We start from the raw sequence: 14,829 nt of genomic DNA, 5'->3' as shown, positions 1-14,829 counted from the left end.
AGAATCTAAGTAGATGAACAATTATTGTCTTGGCTTAAGCGTTCTTGTTTAATTACAGACCTCGTCCCATGATGTACTCCATTTATTATTTCAATTGTCTAAAAGTTTATTTCATTTACATAAAATGGCTGTTGTGTTCTATAATTATATTTCCTCGATGTTCCAGCCAGGAGATATTGTGTAGAATTTCATTACATTAGCGCCAGGGAGCGTGCGTGGGGACCAGCGCGTACAGGGGCGTACGCTCCCCAACTCCATCCATCGTATTTATCCGGCGTATCCCATGGCGCACGTGGCGTCCCCCAGGCCATAAAATTCCCTCTCCCCTCCCCTTTCTATCTCCCATGCAACATTATCCCCTTTTCTCTGTACCTCGTCTTCTCTGCTGCACTATAGCCATAAAACTCCCCTCTATTCTATCTGTAGTGCAACATCATTCCCCACCTCTCTGTACCTTGTCTTCTCTGTTACTCTATAGCCATAAAACTCACCTCTATTTCATCTCCCAAGCAACTTTATCCTCACTTCTCTACCTCGTCTTCTCTGCTGCACTATAGCCATAAAGCTCACCTCTATTCCATCTCCTCTACAACATTATCCCCACTTCTCTGTACCTCGTCTTCCCCGCTGCACTATACGTGCTTCCCTTCATACCTGCATACTAACTTCACTTCTGCGCGGTCTTTGATGTTGCTATAAAGGCGTATCGATTTCCCGGTCGCTCAGCTATGCTTCATGCGTCGTCATGATGCGATCATTGTCTTAAGGTTCTCGCTGAGTTATGAGGCTTTGTAAAATATAGAAGCCATTGGCTTTAGATCCTAGATGTTGCAATGTTTAAAAATCGAAGATACAGATGCAGATTGTGCTAAATGCCCTGCAATTTATGTTTCCGCACATCATCTTGTGTTGTGCAGATCATTTTTGAATATTTATTTGAAGCAATCTGGTCACTTGATGTTTTATAAGTGATGTAAACGTTGCTTGTTCTCATGGACACAAAATAAATATACCTATATTCCTAGTTGATCCATTTTCCTCCATTTTCGCTTGCTGAATTACAGACTTTGAAAATTGACTCTGTTTTATCCCAGTTTCCTAAGTACTATATAGTTTCTTGCTATTTTTCATTTTCACCTTGAATATACCATTCATTAGCACATTGCGACCTCCGAACATTGCCGCATGAAGCTCCAAAGGATCTGATTGCATATGTATTGTAATGCATTGACCTGACGTTCGAATAGCCCGGGGCGTTTCTGTGCTAGTTTTGACTTTATTGTCGCAGTCCAATGCCTGAATGGTGGCTCATATTACGCACGGAACCCCACACCGCTCTGTTCTCCCAGCAACATCATGTACTCTGTTGTCCGCTTTTATTTCGTATCAAATGCTATGTTATCATTACGATGCATGGGAATATAAGAAACAGGAAAATTACTTGTGTAGTGTAGTCGTAGTTATGATTGTTATACTTGGACTTTCATTTTAATTTTTCATCTATTCTACATCCTAGTTTGACAGAAATTATTTCAATAGTTTTATAAATGTAGGTAGATTGAACCACATTCATACAGAAAAGCGTCAATTGAAGCCCTCTATCTTCACCTTGCATATCTCTTTCACCCTGTGGATCTGCACGCAGGTGTATTCAGCTCACAGCGTCCCTCTACTCAACCCTCTAATCCTGCGTTGCTGCAGCTCCCCTCCTCTGGCTCTATAACTGCACATCCCGCGTTACTCATTTGCCCTTCTTTACGATCCAGCCGGTCGGGTCTGGCCGAGGTCGCCTTTCCTTCCGCAAGCTGACACGAGACGCCGACTGTACGGCCCCACCCTCTTATCGCTCGCTCCTGACTGCAACGCCCTCGAGGCTCCATGGACATGATGGTCTTAGCTTGGCTAGTAAAGTTGAGAAGCTCCATGGAGTTGGTGGGGTTAGCTTGGCTGGGACCTGGGAAGTTCTGGAGGCTCCATGGAGTTACTGGGGCTAAGTTGGCTATAGTAAAGTTCTGCAGGTACCATGGCATTGCTAGGGTTATCTTAGCTGGAAAGTTCTGGAGGCTCAATCATTGCTGGGTTTAGCTTGACTGAAAACGCTCCACGGACTCCATGGTGTTGCTAAGATTGGCTTGGCTATATAACGTCGTGAAGGTCCATGCTATTTCTGGTGTCAGTTTAGCTGAAGCATACGTATAGTGGTTTGCACTGATATATTATTAAACTGCGTATTGTGGCTTATGAAATGCTAAAAGGTGTATGTGAGATGGATAGAGCTTGAGGATTCTAAAATGCAGCAGTGTTGAGTCCATCTGCTACGGGATTAGGGATTCTGCCACGCTATATGGCCGAGCTAAGCTGCAGCGTTCTTGATGTTTCTGTCCTGCAGCTGGGTTTAGGAAGGCTGATATGGGATTGAGGCTTTCTATTGCAGGAGAAATGTAATACCAGAAAGCGTTGCTGTGAACTATTGTTTGTGAAGTGGTAAAATAGTGTGCTTTAGATTCAGTAAGTAATACGACATACTGTCTTACTTATTTGTCCATGTTTGACCACCTATTTCATTCCATTCCAAGTGTAACGTCATTAAGTATGTTCATTTATGGACCAATTGCCATTAATGCTTAACTACCGTACTAATGAATATTAAGTATAATTGATCATTAAAGTTTTAAATCTTATCTATTCAAAAACGATCCGTTGTTAGAACTATCCATCTTCGTGTTTCTTAGATTTGACCTTTCTGATCAAAAAATATGAACCGATTGTTGCGTTGAACGCCCTTGAATTATATACGCCTTCGCGGACTGGACGATGTTCTGATTTTTCGCTGCAACTTAAATAAATCTTGTGTTATTTATTTCCCATGTTGTTCCTATCAGTGGAGGGTGATTAAAAATCTCTTATGTATGAAAATTAATTTCACATCGTTTCGTTGAATTCCTTAAACGACAAAAATTTCGGAAACTCAAAATATTTCCACTTCTTGCTTGTATTTAGGCTCCATTATTGCATGCAGATACAAAGAATCGGCTATCGACAAGAATTTGCTTTATTTCTGTTACAAATAAAGGAAATTTAAATTTCCTCGTATTTCTGTAACAAATAACAACAAAACAAATTTCTGTAATGAGAAATCTATAATTACATCTTCTTATGCTAACTACTAGCGAGAACAGCGCTCTGCATGGTGTTGCTGGCACATGTAGCACGGTGAGCTGTCAAGCTGCGTCTGCATGGAACATCTCTGCGTTGTGCGCTGTCTGGTGAGGCTAAGCGTCTTGTTTACGCGCAACTCAATACACTTGCTGAGCCGTGTTGCTTTGTTGTTGCACTGCCCAGGCTTCTTGATACGGTTAATGCTTAGCCTGAAGACTTAATATCGGTATAATATGCTTCGGGTCTGCATTTTGCGCGATCAGAAATGAAAAAAGTGCTCGTATTTTTTCATTTTTTCCGGAATGTTTGAGTAGTTTACTATACAACTCGTAAGATTTTTGCTACACTTCCCCGTAGATAATTACCAGCAGAATAGTATAATTAAATGATTGTGGAGCACCAGTGGAAATGCCCCGAAATTGTTTTTACGCTAAATTCTGCCATTGTTGGCATTTTGTTGCTTTAATTAAATGGAAACACTTCAGGCTGACCTCCCTGTTACATAACCCTTACTGTAAATTTAATTAAGCTGCCGTGCCGCGTGGTCGATGGTTGCGTCCAGAGCTGGTCTGAGTTAAGGCATTTGCTGGTCCCAGTTTATTTTTTCTTCACTCAATTGCTGTGACACGAAGGGCTCGTCGCTCTGGAACTCCGCTGCTGTAAAGCTCTTCTGCTGCTCTGAAACTTCTCCGCTGTTCTGAAACTCCTAAGCTGCTCTAAAGTTCCTCCGCTCTGATACTCCTCTGCAGCTCTGAAACTCCTCCGCCGCTCTGAAACTCCTCCACTGCTCCGAAACTCAAACGCTGCTATGAGATTCCGCCGCTGCTCCGAAACTCATCCGCTGCCCTGAAACTCCGCCGCTGCTCCGAAACTCATCCGCTGCTCTGAGACTCCACCGCTGCTCTGAAACTCCACCGCTGCTCTGAAACTCTGCCGCTGCTCCGAAACTCACCCGCTGCTCTGACATTCCGCCGCTGCTCTGAAACTTTTCCGCGACTCTGAGATTCCTCGCGCTCTGCGATCCGCATCGCATATAGTACCGTAATATTATCAATTGTGCATTTGTGCATGTGGTTGAAACTAGTCGATTTTAATTCCAGTCCGCAATCACAATTGATAAAATGAGTCACCTACAAATCGCGGTATTCTACTTTTTCTTAAATTACTTTATTGTGTTCCACAATTCATCAATGTTAAAATGCTACCAAATTGCCATGCAGGAGGTAAACCCCATCACTCGTTCGTATCGACTATAGCTCCGACCGTGGTGCGCAAGGCAGCACGCCATGACGGTGCCAGTAGCGCCAAGTATTCTATTTGCTTGTCATTTATTACATTACTTTACGTCATTTATTACATTACATTACGTCATTTATTACATTACTTTTTGTTAAGTTACTGTGTAGCCGAGCTCCCTTCCCTCACAAATTGATGACACCGCAGCTTCGTGGCGCGTCGTCCCGTCTCATTCGTACGTTCAATGCCAACACTGCGCTACAGTGAAACGCTTTCTCGGATACCGCCATACTAACGATAATTAAAATTATGCCAGAGAACGCCGCTGTTTACTGAAATGAATACTCAAATAGAGCTTTATTTTCTTTATTTTATTGAACAAAAAAGGTTTTTGCAATTCTCTAGGCCTTATTCTTGCAATTTTAGTAAGAGAGTTGAAGGCGTCCTGATATTTTTTTGTCTGTCTGCATAGCGCTTCGAGTTTTGCTATGCTTTGCAGCCACCATTTGCGGGTGTAATTGAACGTAGAGAGGATAATTTATTGTTATCCAGTATGTAAGTGTTTGGTTTATCTATTTCAGTTGCTCGGACAATCAATCGCAATATAGTGTTTAATTTATCAATTTGGTTGCTCTAACAATTAATCGCAATATATACTCAAGACTTCATGTATATACATGAAGTCTTGATCAGTTAATTTGCCTCTCAATCAGTTGGAATCTGTATCTCACAGTTATTAATTCCTCTCTCGCTTCCGGGTGCCAGACAAGAAGATTCTGCTTCAACATCAAAGTCGGTGAAGCTGTAATGATTTTGACGAATGGAAAAAGGCCCTTCTTATTCTTAGAGTTTTCAGGAATATTTATTTCTGCGACTAAAACTCGTGTAAGTATAAGCCCGTGAGTAAATTTGCAAGTGCCATAACACGTTCGCTAAGAGATCACGAAGACGAGGTAAACTATCAAAATATGACAATTCTCTATGCATTTATTTGAAAGTATTTTTAATTGGTTTATGTTGCACCTCCCAAACATAAGATTCAATCTCAATCAAGTTAAAATCTGCTCATTTTACCTAATCTAGAAATTATCGTGCCTCCCTTTGTAACGAGAAGATTGTGTAAGGTTTAAGTGTTGTTTAAAGTTCTTTAAGAGAACTCAGCTCGACATGGACTTCCGTCTGCAGATGACGGAAGTCCATGAATCCTATTTTCATAAGCTTTTTCAAATTAGTTACAAACTTTTTCTTACGTAGAGTTGAAAAAAAGTGTGTACACTCAAATCTCGCGTTTTTTCCTGTCTGCCGTCGGCTCACGGTAGATCGATGGCATGTGCCTTGTTGAGATCTTTTTTTTTTTGCAACTTTGCCATCACGAATTCTACATTCACCGTTTAATTAAAACAAACTTGCTAAGTAAAATGTCGGCACATTCATTTATGGAACTAGAATCAACTCTCCGTTACAGTCTTGCTTCGAGACCACTTTGAAATAATACCGGTATAACTGAACTAAAATAAAATACAAACTGCCGAGACAGCAACTCTCGAAATGAGAGAACATCAGCAATGTTGTTGGTCGAGTATCCCGTGTGACGCGCCTCTGAGATTGTATTCTGACATTCGCGCTGCATTCGGAAGCGGATGTGGGGTGCCAGAGACAGCCTCCCTTGAGCAATTCTCGTAATCTCTTAAGGTCGTTAATTTTGTCTCCCCTCTTCCACACTTTCAGCTTTCCAGGTTGATCGTCGTTGGCGTTCCCTTCCTGCTCCGCTTTTGCCGCGCTGATATTCTCTTCGTTGACTGTGCTCGACGTCCTGAATATATTCCGCGCTTTTATTTGCACGTGGCTTATTCATTGCCCAGTGTTACTGTCGCTTTCAGAATTAACTCTTTGAAAATAATGAATATGAAGCATCAGACCCTTTATAGATAGACAGTGTGGTTACCATAGGTAAAATAAAAATCTGCTGGATGTATCCGGTTCTCCATAGGGCTCTCGATATGTTCAGCCTATACGAGGCTCAGACCTAGATTTTTTCATGACGACCAAGAATTTAAAAACAAAGATAATGCCAAATGAATTCGCTATATTTTCATTGAATAGAAACAAACTGAATTCACCTGCACCCACTTTGCTCCTAAATTATTGGTTAATTTTCATTTCAATTGAAACTCCTGATGTATATTTTTGCATTCTATTCGCTTGTAATGACATATTGCTATTTTGTTCCATTTAACGAGTGTCTACCATCATTCTTCCTCGAGTGTTCCGGATCCCTTTTGTGAAATAACAGCCTAACGTTAACGCGACCTTTATCTATTTAGCTTGACAGTTTCCCCCACATTTGAAAAAACTTATCATTCTCCAATTTGTTCGATTTGTTACTTATCCGACATCGTCGAAACTTCTGAGAGTATCCTGGACGTCACGACTCTCTTTCCAGTCAGATGACGTTGGAAAAACGTTGATTTTAAGTTGATTTTATTGAAACAACGTTTCATAAACGTTACTCCAACGCCAGACGCCTGGTGGACTCAGTCTGGAAAAGTTGTATCTCCCTTGGGAGTTGGGGCATGCTGTAGTTTGGGATTGGGGTTGCGAAGGTTAGGGTTGGGTTGCTTGGGTTTGGGGTTGCGGGAGATAAGGTTGGGTTGCATGAGTTTGGGTTGGGTTGCATGAGGGTTTGCATGAGTTAGGGTCGGGTTGCATGAGTTTGGGTTAGGGTTGCGGTAGTTTGGTCGGGTTGCATGAGTTTGGGTTGAGGTTGCGAGGTTTTGTTTAGGTGAGGTGTGTCGGGCAGCGTCTTCCGGCCTCCTTCTCTGGGCTGTCAGGGCCAGGCAGCAATCAATCTTGTGTTGGTGCGCCGATGCTGCCCCACAGCTCCAAATAAACACTGAAGGCACACAACAAAAAATTCCTGTTGATGGAGCGCCCTTCTGCTCACGAGACGCTTGATGAACGATCGCGGAAAAAATGGTCTTGTACAGACACAATAGTTTAGGGCGATTCTATTTCGTTGACCTGCTCGATTGCGAGCTCTGTCGAAGGGTTTGTTCGTTGAGAGTTTATTGTTAATCTTCTATTTCTGGGCGTCTTACGAAATATTTCTTTTATTCATTCACTAATCTATTATTTAATTATAGTAAACTATTGTGTTCTTTCTCCATGTGTTAATGGACTCAATCTTCGTAAGTTATGCGTGGTAACTTTTATTATTAATCGTGTCCTATTATGTTCGTACTTGAGAATTTGTGAAGGAGAAAAGAATTCACTGATGGAGATCGCAATACGACGATAGAAAAGAATGTCTTCATTTCGTGTTTGAGTCGCGCATATACAAGTTTGTGTTTGGAAGTTCCTCTAACGTACTAAATTGAGGCCTTCGTTGGCGTAAAAAGTTACAAGTTTTCTGTTTAGTTTGAATCTTCTTGGAGACCAGAAACAACCCTGATGATCCTCTGTCTTCCTGCCAACTCTCGGAGAAAAAACATCACGATTTTTGTCTCTTACTTCCTTATTCGAAAGAAGCGAATCTTATTTCTGTCCAGAAAAAGTTCACCCTTCCATTTCGTGCGAGAAAGTATGCGAATTTTTCCCTTATAAATTCAAACTTTTGTTTCTAACTTTATTTTCCAAGTTACTCCTATGCTGAATAAAAATTTATGTATGTGGATTCGTTCGGCAGTGTATCACGGTAAATATTATTTTGCAATATTTGGAAAAGTGCTCGTTTCTTGAAGTAGTTTCTGTGCAGAAGCTTCCACAGCTTTTCTTCACTACTAGATTGTTGAGGTGACTTGTTATTTTCGATAAAATGAGTGTTCCGTAGTTCCTTAATCTTAGCACGTAGCTTGAAATCCCTACTTCCGACTAAGTTTTTTGTCTACTGTAACTTTAGTTACCGGGCCTTATACCTGTAGTTTTTGTGTATGAATATTGTTTATTAAAAGACGTCGTATACCCGCGGAGAATTAATTGAGTTGAATATTGTGCAGTTTTCTGAAGTGTGTGCGTAGGTATGCCAAAGCCCCGAGTCAATCTACTCGATTTAATATAGAAAAATTTCACCACTGTTCGATGCTGGACGCATCAAGCATTATTGCCTTGTGGTCCCCGTTGCATTGGAAATAAATATATTGTTCTAAAATCACAATTAAGAGAGATGACATCGGTTATTCATGCTAGAGTGCTAGACTAACCTCCATGTATAGGAATATGCCATGACTAAATGCGCTGTTTGTTGTGCATACGCAACGTATTTGTATGCGGTGTCATATAGGAGGTTTAACCTTGAATAATTTTGCAGGAATCTTTTCAAATTCTGATATAGCTCAAGATTAAATTTATATAGCGCCAGTTTCAAATTAAATTGTGTCGTTGTGAACTTGGATGGCGAAATTTTATGAATTTCCAGTGTTAAAAAATAGTTTACGAGTTGATGTTTTATCTTATTTTATTTGAAGTATTTTTTGCAAGCAAATCACACTTGCCTGCTCATGTTATAATATTTATTTAGTTTTGGTTTTATATACTAATAGCGCTCAGTCGTCTACTATAATTATAAATTTTATTGAAAAAACAGTTCCATTTATAGGTTCTTGAAATTATATTGCACTTCGATCGTAAGCTCACGATAATTATTTATTTTCTGCTTGTTTAATCCTCATTGGCTGATTAATTTATAAATAAACACTCCATGTCATAACCACTTTGAATTTATATTCTTGTAAAAATTCCTATGCTCTAAAATTCGTTTCATTTATAACTAAATTTTCTACCTTTTTCTAATTCTGTATTCGTTTACCAAACCTTCACAATTTCGTTTTCACAATTTCGTTAATTTTACGTGCAAGTGATCCAAGTGAAATCGTTGTGTTGAATAGCAGAAAAACAACGTTAGATTTCAATTAAATTTATTAAACACCGACCACGTCGAAGTTCTATAAGTTAAGTTGCAGTAAATGCGCAGCACATAGCAGAACAACCTTTCACTTCTACGATAACTTGAAATACTTGGCAAGTGTGTGGGGCGTAGCAGTCCCAGGCCACGCTGGAGCGCCGATATGAGGCTGGGTTCACGCCATATACTGCCGGGCAGCATGGCGTGGTTATATAACTAATTTAGTTATAATTGAAACGAATTTCAGAGTATAGGCATTTTTACAAGAATCCAATGCCTATCCGCGATCCAGTCCTATAATGCCAAGATAAGATAATGTCAAATCCTATAATGCCTATCCAGTGCCTATAATGCCAAGAATCCGCGATCCAGTTCAATATTTTTTAATGTATTTCTATGGAAACATTCACACCAGCCGTGCAATGCGCCTGCCATGCCCATGGTGTGAATGCTTCAATGAAATGCATTAAAGAATATTGGACTGGATCTTGATCAGTATATGCCTGGCACGTGCCTGACACTGTGGTGTGAACCCGGGTTTAACCCTACAGCTGCCGTGTAGCGGACTTGTTTTCTTGTGTTAGGCCTTCTGATTTCTGTGTGCAATCGCGGAAATCCTGGTGACGATAAGTTCAACGGTAATACTCACTGAGCTAAATGGTCGGCTATCGATCGGTTTGACCAGTAAACTAAATGAAATAATTCAATACAATAAAACGATTGTAGGAGTCGTTGCGTTGAAAATTAAACATTAAGGAGTGTGATTCTTCAAGCAATCTCCAGGCGATGATCGATCGTCATTGGAATGAATTACTCATGAGGCCTTCTGCTGCATTGATAATGTCAGTTTAAAAAAAAGTCTGCTTCAAAAATCACAGCTTTCGTGCGCCACTATTTTTTTAGTGAGAATTCAATTTCTGCTTACTTATTTTTATAAAATGAAATTAGAATTTAAGAGTATAAATCTTCATTCGATACAGCGAATAAAAAATTTTAATTTCGTCGTTTGTAATCTGATTAGACTGCAATTTTACTCTGCAATCTCTTGCACTTTTAAACGAGTGTAATTTTTTAGTGCATTTTTTAGTGAATCATTTAGCGAGCTAACTAAAGTACGCGAGTCGCGTCGGCGTGGCAGCGTCGTGTTTGTTTTCCATCAGCGGAACGATTTTTTTAACGGCCGCTGTTTGCATTCTTTTCTGCAGTGCCACAGAGATCAATCGATTGTACGTTTAAAAAATATTTGATCATATCTTTGCCATTTTAATTAGATTTTGTTATACTTAGCAATAATAAATTTCGATCATAACGCCGTGGAAGCTAAATACTAAGTTATAAAATTAAATTAAAGCTAGAATGGAATGGAAATACTGAGTTATGGAATGGAATGGAAATACTGAGTTATGGAATGGAATGGAAATACTGAGTTATGGAATGGAATGGAAATACTGAGTTATGAAATTAAATTGAAGCTAGAATGGAAGTACCGGATTCAAATAGGGTATTAGTTTTATCGGCAAATTAGAGGTTTTGCCTTGCGAAAGGTTTGAGGCATCCGACGTAACAAAATTATTAGTTTTTACAAGTGTTGTGCGCTTTCACTTACTTCAACAATATTTTATTCGCTATACTCAATTTTTTGCGTTTATGTAGATACCATACATTTCGAACAAATCAATACACAACTCGAAAAACAATCGCTTTTTACACGCCTATTAAGTTCTGATTTTCCACAATTTTCCTATCATATTTTTATCTACAATTTGTGAAAGTATGCTTGCTATATTCTGTACGATAAAAACTCTGAAAATGTGAGTAAATATCCCACCTATTCCACAGGCCATCGTTTCCCATCTTCCATAAGCCTTCCAGGCGAGAACCTCAGGAGTCTAGGAGCATCAGGGAAAATCTGATTGAGCTATTCAGGCTCAATAATGACCTGCTAACAATCATAGCCCTCATGAGCGTGCCTTGGCGCCTTATAAATTATCGATGAATTTGGCCGAGTGAAAAAAGTGTGGCTGCGTCTTCGAGCTGCCGGGCTCGATCTGCTCCGACCCTGTGAATGATTTGCGTTGCATGCTACGCTCAGAAAAATGAGTCGGCATATTGCCAAAAAAAACGACGCACTTTCTACACTTTCTTACACTTTTACCTTCTACTCAATGACCCACACAAGGGCAAAAAGTGCATCCCTATTTGGACAAAGTCTTACTATTTCTCTAAGTGTAGTTATTATTTATCCATTTTTATTTAAATCATGAAGTTAAAAAATTTCCTCGTACAATACAATCATTAGCCAAGTGAGACCCAACATTTACTGCCACGTTATGGCTCATTTTTGTCAAGCTCATTTTTCTTATGCGTTTTCTTGAGTTACCGTAGCACGAAACACAGCATGTGCTTGGGACGCGCCGATGCAGCTATGTTATTGATGTCGTCTCGGTGTTCTTTTCGTGTTTTGAGCGAGGGAGCGCTCAGGGAATCTATCCTGCAAGGTTTTATTCCAAACTTTTGTTTAATTTTGGTACGAAACGTTCTGGTCAGCGGCGGTGTAGTTGGTCTCTTGAAAAAATGTAGTTCGTTTGGTTTCTGTGTCTGGAACGCGGAGGTTTCAGCTGTTGTTTCTTGTAACTTCGCCAGGTCACTTATTATTTTCCATTTTTATTATTTTTTTAATTCTTAAGCATGTTATTTTAAATCTGTGAAATCTTGTCTTCTCCATGTTCTCAACTATTGTCTTAAGCGGGTATGAAATTGTTCGCAGTTATCAGTTACTTTTAGGATCTAAATTTTGAATTACTACCATTCAAATAGTTATTTCCATGTTTCTGTGTAACACTGCCTCTGTACTATTATTCGAAACTGGAAAAAGTTTCGTTTTGCTGCGCGAGCTCAGAATTTCTAAAAGGAATCTATTTCTTTCAATCTCGGTCTTTCCCATAACGAGTAATATTGGTCGAAATGCCTCCATTAAATACCCTAAGTGAACAGTCTAATTCGCTATTCAGGGACTGAAAATAAGCAAAATACATTGTTTCTTTTACTTGTTTTCTTGGCTTGTGAGGCTTTGTGTTTTTCGCAACAGTAAAAGTGCATCTATTTTTCTCAGCGTGTTTTGCAGCCAGCAGCGTCTAGAATATCACACAGATTATTACCTACTTTTTATCCATGAAAATAATGAGAAACCTGGAAATTTTTCTTCTTATCGTACTCCACTATTTTTTTCTCTAGACTGTACATTCTTTCGAGCCATTTGTTTTTATAAGCTTAAATTAAATTGAAGTAATCCGCATGCTTCTTTGTGTCAGCATATCGGGCTCATTTTTTCATCCTCGATATTAAATCTAGTAATTATTTATTCTAAATTAAGGGAATTTCTTGTGGTTTCCGACATTATTGTCAGCTTTGCCAGGTAAATCAATTGAAACGATGTAAGTTTTCCCTAATTGTGTCTAGACCAGAATCAAGAGGTTTTCTTAATTTTATGGAGAAATATTACGTATTTGACATGCTTCCATAATCATTTTACACTTTCTATGTAAAAAAATTAGGTTCTGTGTTATATTTTGAACTGAAGTGATGTAGGCCGATGATTTGTAAAATAATTATGGTGCTATGTGAACGACAATATTCACAACAATAATAATACAGCAATCATAATCTACAAACATTGCAGTTCTTCCGACATGTTCCTGAAATGGTAATTGATAATCGTCTTAGTCGCTTCATTTCACATGCAACAAGTAAGCTTGCGCAACTTGATTGTGTAATTATGTGTAAAAATGCATTCAATTTAAAAACCTACGGAAATTACAACACAGTTTTCAATTACATTTTTTCGTTCAAACACATGCATATAGACGAATAAGGAAGCATGAATAAAATTCAGCCTGAAGCTCCCAATTTACTTCGGTCAATAAATATACGAGGAAACGTGGCAAATGCGCTAATTTCTATCAGTTGCGCATTTATTTATTGTCATCAACCCCAATGGAAATACTAACACTTTACGTTCGACACCGATAGTTTCACGACGGTAATCACTCTTATTGAATCTCAATGTCGTTCAAACGAGACGTACGCAAGCAAACGAGTACGGCTCGAACTATATATACTACACTCGATATGCTATGTCTCTAACAAACGATACAATTTTTTAATACATAGATTATTCCGAATGCATCTGTAAGTTTAACACAATATTTCGGAAATGCAGTTGCCGCAGACTAAAACTCGTGTACAAGTTTGGCTGTAAACTCTGCTTCACTTCTCGTCATATGAGCTCATCAACGTGCGAAAATCATAAGCATCGCTATACATTGCGTGATATACTTGTAGGTTAGCTCTGCGTCGCCCCGAATAAATTATCTCTGTAATTTAGAAATCCAATTATTACCGATTCCGTCTTCCCAAGTCTATTAATTTATTATCATATTATTTATTATATTATTATTAATTTATGAATTGAGTACACTTATTAATGAATCTTCTGTGCCGGAAATGACCGCCCTTACAGAATCACTATTGATTTGCAGTCTAAAATATTTAGCATAAAATGATCTTTAAGTGATAATAAAATATTGTATAAATTTCTTCAAATATTTCTGTTCTGAATTTTAACAATATTCATCATTTTTATTCATGCTCAGACTTTTTTTGCAAACTTTCAGTTACAAATTTGTGAAATTGGTACTTATATTAGACCATTTCGTTATTTATTGCCATTGCATTCTTTGATACCAAAACTCTTGCTGCTTCTTCCTTACCTCAACAGAATATATTCTTTTTTTTAAATTCTACATCCGTTTATACCACATTTTAATAATCTATCGGCGTTACCATTTCGATGGTTGTATCAGGAAGTAGTTAAATTTCGAGTTTTAAAATATTAAAGTAGTAATGTATTGAAGTAGTGATGTATTGAAGTAATAATATATTGAAGTAGTAATGCATTGAAGTAGTAATATATTGAAATCTTTCCTTCTGAGGAACAAGTAATTACACACAAAGACGCGCTCCAAGCTCTGCTGGCTTGAATAGAGGAGCGCTCGATCGATCAGAGTTGCGACTGGCCTGGCTTTCCTCGTGTTTTGAGTTCATCTCTGTAATGGAGTCCATTAAGCAGATCAATTAATATCGCAATGGGCCTGTCAAGTCTAAAACTTTAATTGTCGGGACCTCGTATGTGAAAATTTCCTGCCGGAAGTTTGAACGGTTTCTAAAGATTCTTACTCGATCTCATTTTTCCCTGCTTTTTGGTTCGGAATCTCATTTGGTTTGCTACATTAGTGTTTGCTGTGTGAAGGCGGAAGATTTACTGGTATATTTCGATTTTCAATTTTGATTTTTTTGGAAGGTGGGGGTGGTTAGTAATGTGATTGAAGAAAGCATTTGTGACTAAATTATTTAAACTTGATATTATTATCATAAATGTTATTATATTATTACTAAATTATTTTACACTGTACACAATTTAGTGAAGAATATGGGAAATTTCGAAATCGACATTTAATCCTTCCACTGGCAGCTTG

The 14,829-nt window shown here is 38.7% G+C and overlaps 1 protein-coding gene across 1 annotated transcript in view; it reads left to right on the top strand.

Annotated features, from left to right (window-relative positions):
• Positions 1 to 14,829, top strand: part of LOC108678088 (roundabout homolog 2) — a 111,262-nt gene that overhangs the window by 71,453 nt on the left and 24,980 nt on the right. The gene's annotated exons all lie outside the window — the stretch shown is intronic.

This window comes from Hyalella azteca, unplaced genomic scaffold, assembly GCF_000764305.2.
Source record: "Hyalella azteca isolate HAZT.00-mixed unplaced genomic scaffold, Hazt_2.0.2 contig10360, whole genome shotgun sequence".
Taxonomy (NCBI): domain Eukaryota; kingdom Metazoa; phylum Arthropoda; class Malacostraca; order Amphipoda; family Hyalellidae; genus Hyalella; species Hyalella azteca.
The sequence above is the reverse complement of the archived record's forward strand: the minus strand, read 5'-3'. Positions and strand labels throughout refer to the sequence as shown.